The 6,849-nt window shown below is 42.9% G+C and overlaps 1 pseudogene across 1 annotated transcript; it reads right to left on the bottom strand.

Moving 5' to 3' along the window:
• Positions 1 to 996: 996 nt before the first annotated feature.
• On the bottom strand, positions 997 to 6,639 carry LOC307074256 (annotated as a pseudogene). Its single transcript has 2 exons — positions 5,026 to 6,639; positions 997 to 2,308 (listed from the first exon to the last, which is right to left on the bottom strand). The product of its transcript is annotated as an uncharacterized misc_RNA (transcript).
• Positions 6,640 to 6,849: the final 210 nt, after the last annotated feature.

Below are 6,849 nucleotides of genomic sequence, written 5' to 3' on the forward strand. Positions count from 1 at the left end.
GGCCAGGAGATGCTGCTTAAACCAGATATCAGCAACACACTCCCACAATATTATAGTGAGAATGTACCTATTCCACTGAACACATATTGTACAGAGAATGTACCTATTCCACTAAATACAAATTGTCCAGAGACTTTATATATTCTACATACTGTACTGAGAATATAGCTACATTATTAGTACAATATGCATATATATTGTACTGAGAATGTTCTACTATTCATACCAGTGTTTCCGCCAGCACTGTAAGACGGCCGCCTTAACAACAATAGGGCTCCGCCTTAACTACCAATGTATTGAAAAAAATATTATGCATTAAGAAAGTACAAAACTCTCGTAGGGAAAGAAAACTGGTTCCATCAGGTACAAAGGTACAAAAAATATAGATAAATAATGCATTGGTAATACTGTTCACAACAATAGTCGTGCCATAAAGCTTTTCGAATGGAATTGAAACGGCGGCATCTGGTGGTTGTATATATTATCGCGAACTGAAACCCTCACTAGAAGGCCCTCACCCCCCCCATACCTAATGAATGCATAGTAAACTGAGAAGGTAACTATTTCACAGAAAATGTCCCCATTCTACTTTTGTACATTTTATTCAAATCTGAAAAGTTTACAAACATTTGATTGCGTTGTCGTACATTATTCGGTTAACTACTAAAATTTACTTCTTGAATTGTTTCGTTAAAAATAAAATCGATTATTGATCAAAATGAACATTGCACACTTTCAACAATTTACATGACTGCAACCTTTAACCATTTTACATCAACATGTTAAAAACATCCAGGAGAAAAAATAATTTGAACCAGAGAATTTTAATCATTTATAAATCAGTGACATTGTTTGTTTTATGTAAGTTGCTCCATGAAATTCTCCTTGTCAAATGACAGCAAACTGTATGATATGAATACGGTTCTCTCTGAACTCACATAATAGAGATTCTAATTCAGAAAAAAACAGCATTTGTTGTATTATCAAACAAAGGTCCTAGTCTGTTTGACTGACAGGTGAGATAATCAGGGGGGGCAGAGTTTCTACCTTCCGTATTTAAACACGGAGAGAGGATTGGATAGAGAGGCTCAGTAAAGGTGCAGCCAGTAGCAGAGTAGAGATGAACCCTGGCTTCCACATCATAGAAGGAGACCACACCCTCATCATAATCAACAAACACCCTCACCTTCTGGAGCTCAGCTCTAGAAGGGAGAGAGACATCAGTATCATCATTAAATACCAACCCATCCTCATCGTAGTTAAGTGTCCAGTAACCATTCTCAGGGGTCTCTATGATCTCACCGTTTCTGTCGATGGACTCTCTGGCCACTCCTAAACACCATGCAGTCTTGTCTTTAACCTGGACCTCAAAGTAAAATCTCCCTAAGGAGAAGCTCTGCCTCGTGAGAACATATATATAATCAGTAAATCTCTTAGGGTTGTCTGGGAGTTTCTTCACTACACCTCCGTCATGTACTTGTTTCCCATCCTCAGACAGGATGAGATTGGGTTGAGCTGTATCAGGATCCAGACTCACATCTACTTCATACTGCTGGACCCTCTTCAGTTCAGCATCACACAGCTTCTTCATCTCTATGTTCAGTGTCTCCTCCAGCTGATCCAGGGATCTCCTCAAGGTCCCTACGTATGACGGAGGACGGACTTCCACCATCGTCCAGTCCCTGGTGGGTGGAGGATCCTTCAGGAATCTGAAGGTCTGGAGGAAGTGAAGGTGGTCTTTAGTGTGTGAGAGCTGCTTCACCTCTGAGCTTCTATTGGTCAGATCTTCTATTTCCTGCTCCAACTCTTTGATGAGGCCTTCAGCTTGTTTCTCTGTGGATTTCAGTCTCTCTTTAACCATTCGGTTGAGATCATCCTGGCACTTTTTAATGCAGCGCTTCAGAGCAGTGAGGACCTGCACACCATCGGCTATCTTTCTGTCTGCATCTGCTTTGCTGCGTTTAACTGTGTCTTTAATCTCCTTAATCTTTTGTTTTTTCTCCTGGATCATCTGCTGAACTTCAGCCTCCATCTTCCCCAGCTGGGCCGTCTTCACTTCATATTCCTCCTTTAGAGGTACAACAGGATGGAACTTGTGGTTTATCGCTGTGCAGAACTGACAGACACAAACTTATTCAGTCATGCAAAAGAGCTCCAGTAGTTGATTGTGTTTCTTACACATCCTGTCTTCCAGACGGTCCATAGGCTCGACCAGCCGATGTTTCTTCAGGCCTGCGACTCTCTGATGTGGCTCCAGGTGGGTTTGGCAGTATGAGATAAGACACACTAGGCAGGACTTCAAGGCCTTCTGATAAGAGGGTTAGGGTTAGGGGGTGATAAGAGGGTATTGACGTGTAAATCAGGTCTTGTGTTGGAAAGCATGTTGCAAAGAGGACATTTGTACTGGACTTGTTCATCCCAGAACTGTGTAGTACAGGTTCTGCAGAAGTTGTGTCCACATGGTGTGGAAACTGGGCTGCTGAACTCATCCAGACAGATGGAACATGAAAAGTTCTCTTCAGACCCGGAAGTGTTTGCAGAGGCCATTCCTAGACACAGAGGACAAGGTATTGAGCAATCCCATTATTGTGTGAATTCCATAACCGGAAGAGAGGTTTTAACTTTTCTGAAAGTTGTGCTGGTTTACTCACCTTGTTGTTGTTTCAGTGTGTCAGACTATTTGTTTCAAAATGTGTTTTATCTTCCTCCTGAAAGAGAGAACTGCTTCCACGTCGAATGGATTTGGTTTCTGGGAATGTTAAGTTTGGTTTCCTGATCAAGACATCCTCTCCTCTCCTCCCCTAACACCTGGCTCCTCCCCTAACACCTGGCTCCTCCCCTAACACCTGGCTCCTCCCCTAACACCTGGCTCCTCCCCTAACACCTGGCCCCGGCCCCACGGACGCACAGTTCACTGACATTCATGCGCTGTTCTTCAAATATGTTGATGTGTTTTCAAATATGTTTAAAAACACAATATAGGACAAAACACAGGCCAAGACCTGGTGCAGAACCGGAGACATTGTGGTGATTTGATGGTGATTTTCCACTGGAACTGGGATGAAGAGCTGTACAAAAACAATTAACTTTACTTCTTGAGGCTGGTAGTTTCTCTGCAATCTCCGTTAAAAACAACCCTCTCCCTGTGTGTACCTTTTAAATGTGCTAGTACGGTTTATGATTTAATATTGAGTTGGAGTGGGTCACAACCCACTATAAGAATGTAAAAAAAATAGTTTTCCAATGAGGGGCGGGGCTTGATTGCAGATCAGGTTGTCACCGTCTCTGGGGTGGAGCCAGAACATTTGATTGACGTAACCTGATAACCCAGAACTGCCAGTTACGGTTGACGCATGCAATAGCATGTGTTTGATAGAGGGCCATTTGAGGGCATATTTACATACGTTTTTAAAATGTGATGCATTGAAGTGGTCAGTCAGTCAGTCCGACTCTCTCTCTCTCTCTCTCTCTCTCTCTCTCTCTCTCTCTCTCTCTCTCTCTCCCTCATACATGAGTTGAACCTCATGCGTAGTAAATGGAAGAGTATATAGCACAATGGGGTGAGAGCAAAAAATAGAGAGAGAGACACACACAGAGACCGACAGCCAGAGAGAGCGAGAGATTAATCTAACCAGATAAATCATTAACATGACCTTTAAGGCTAGTAGCTAGGCTATTATTTAAGCCCTCTCAACCCTTAGCTCTCTATAGGACAAGGAAACACCTCTAAAACCCCAGAGGGAAGGAACCCTGGACCGACCGATAATAAAAGAGCTTAGTGGACGTTATAACGCTTTAGACGACACAACATTTAACACAAATGAGGGTTTGATGGTTAGCAAGGAGGTTGCTCATCAGTGAGTTGTTGTGGGTTTCCTTTGCGCGCCGCTCCTCCCAAATTCTCCCAAATATTTTATTTGGTTTGCTTTGAGCTCGCTGGAAAGGCCATGTCTGCTGGCAGTGTGCTGTGCTGCACACGGTACTTATATTTTTGAGTTTGTTTTTTTGTTTGTTTTGATAAACGGTGACTCAATGATTCGAGGAATCCTTTGGGTGGTTTTAATCTTTAGTCCCTCGTGGCTCGACCAGTAGAGCACGGCAGTTGGTGCCACACCCTTAGAGAACCACAGAACGGCCCGTAGTACAGGGAGGATCTGAATTCATAAATTAATTCAGGACATTTAATCGATAATTCAAGCAGGCATGTTTTCTAAAGCATTTATACATCGGTTTCCATTATTTCTATTCGATGACTCACTCTTTAGGTGAAGCACCTGCTGTTGCAGGCATCAACTCTGATAGGCTGAAAGGGTGACCCGGTCACCTGCTGTTTCAGGCATCACCTCTGATTGGCAGATGGGGTGACCCGGTCACCTGCTGTTGCAGACATCACCTCTGATTGGCTGATGGGGTCTCCCGGTCCCCTGCTGATTAGACGCTGATGCAACACACCTGTCCTGGGCTTATTGAAGCTGAACTGTAGCTATTCTACTGAATGCATCCGTAATTAATACATATTGTACTGAGAATGTAGTTAGTCTACTGAATGCAAACGTAATGAATACGTATTGTACAGAGGATTTCACAGAAATTGTCCCCATTCTACTTTTTTTTTACATTTTTATTCAAATCTGAAAAGTGTACAAACATTTAAATGTGTTGTCATACATTATTCTGAAAAATAAACTAAAATTGTTTTGTTGAAAATATATCAATTATTTGATAAAAATGGAAATTTCAAATTTTCAACCTTTTACTTTGCTGCAACCTTTAACCATTTTACATCATTAAGCATACATTGATCCAAAGGGTATTTTAATCATTTAAAATACCTTACGTTATGTTTATTTTATTTTAGTTGCTTAATGAAATGCTACTTGTCAGCAAACAGTGTGTGAAAGCAAACAGTACAATATAAATACAGATCTTTCAGATCTCACATAGTAGAGATTATCCCTCATGAAACAACAAGTTGTTTCGGTTGTTTGATTGTTTTATTATCAAACAAAGGTCCTAGTCTGTTTGACTGACAGGTGAGATAATCAGGGGGGCAGAGTTTCTACCTTCCGTATTTAAACATGGAGAGAGGAATGGATAGAGAGGCTCACTAAAGGTGCAGCCAGTAGCAGAGTAGAGATGAACCCTGGCTTCCACATCATAGAAGGAGACCAGACACTCATCATAATCAACAAACACCCCCACCTTCTGGAGCTCGGCTCTCAGAGGGAGACGGACATAAGGGTTATCAGTAAATACCAACTCATCATTTCTGAATTGAATAGACCAGTAACCCGTCTCAGGGGACGATGTGATTGGACCTATTCTGTTGATGGACTCTCTGGCCACTCCTAAACACCATGCAGTCTTGTCTTTAACCTGGACCTCAAAGTAAAATCTCCCTGAGGAGAAGCTCTGCCTAGTGAGAACACATACACACTGTGTAAATCTCTTAGGGTTGTCTGGGAGTTTCTTCCCTACACCTCCATCATGTACTTGTTTCCCATCCTCAGAGAGGATGAGCCAGTTTTGAGCTGTATCAGGATCCAGAGTCACATCTACTTCATACTGCTGGATCCTTTTCAGTTCAGCAGCATCACACAGCTTCTTCATCTCCATGTTCAGTGTCTCCTCCAGCTGATCCAGGGATCTCCTTATGGTCCCTACGTATGACGGAGGACGGACCTCCACCGCCGTCCAGTCCCTGGTGGGTGGAGGATACTTCAGGGATCTGAAGGTCTGGAGGAAGTGAAGGTAGTCTGTTGTTTGTGAGAGTGGCTTCAACTCTGAGCTTCTATTGGTCAGATCTTCTATTTCCTGCTCCAGCTCTTTGATGAGGCCTTCAGCTTGTTTCTCTGTGGATTTCAGTCTCTCTTTAACCATATGGTTGAGGTCATCCTGGCACTTTTCAATGCAGCGCATCAGAGCTGTGAGGACCTGCATACCATCGGCTATCTCTTTGTCTGCATCTGCTTTGCTACGCTTTACTGTGTCTTTAATCTCTTGGATATTATTTTGCCTCTCATGGATCATCTGCTGAACTTCAGCCTCCATCTTCCCCAGCTCGGCCATCTTCACTTCATATTCCTCCTTTAGAGGTACAACAGGATGGAACCTGTGGTAACCCTCTGTGCAGAACTGACACACACACACCTGTTCAATCATGCAAAAGAGCTCCAGAGGTTGATTGTGTTTCTTACACATCCTGTCTTCCAGACGGTCCATAGGCTCGACCAGCTGATGTTTCTGAAGAACTGCGACTCTTTGATGTGGCTCCAGGTGGGTTTGGCAGTAAGAGATAAGACACACTAGGCAGGACTTCACAGCCTTCAGCTGCGTCCCGGTACAGACGTCACAGGGAACTTCTCCGGGTTTAACACAAAGCTGCTCTTTTACTCGTATGGATGTTCGAAACTGAGCGGCCAGCTCTGATAAGAGGGTATTAATCCGTAAATCAGGTCTTGTGTTGAAAGGCATGTTGCAAAGAGGACATTTGAACCAGATTTGTTCATTCCAGTACTTTGTAATGCAGGTTCTGCAGAAGTTGTGTCCACATGGGGTGGTAACTGGGCTGCTGAACACATCCAGACAGATGGGACATGAAAAGTTATCTTCGGACCCGAAAGTGTTAGCAGAGGCCATTCCTAGACACAGACGATAGGGTTTATGTATTGAGCAAGTCCATTATTTTTTTAATTCCCTAAGGAAGACAGGTTTTAACTTCTCTGAAAGTTATGCTGCTTTACTCACCTTGTTGTTGTTTCTGTCTGTCAGACTATTTGTTTCAAAATGTGTTTTATTTTCCTCCTGAAAAAGAGAACTGCTTCCACGTCGAATTGACTAGGCTTCTGG

The sequence above is a fragment of the Pollachius pollachius genome (assembly GCF_949987615.1).
Source record: "Pollachius pollachius genome assembly, chromosome: 4".
Lineage (NCBI taxonomy): Eukaryota > Metazoa > Chordata > Actinopteri > Gadiformes > Gadidae > Pollachius > Pollachius pollachius.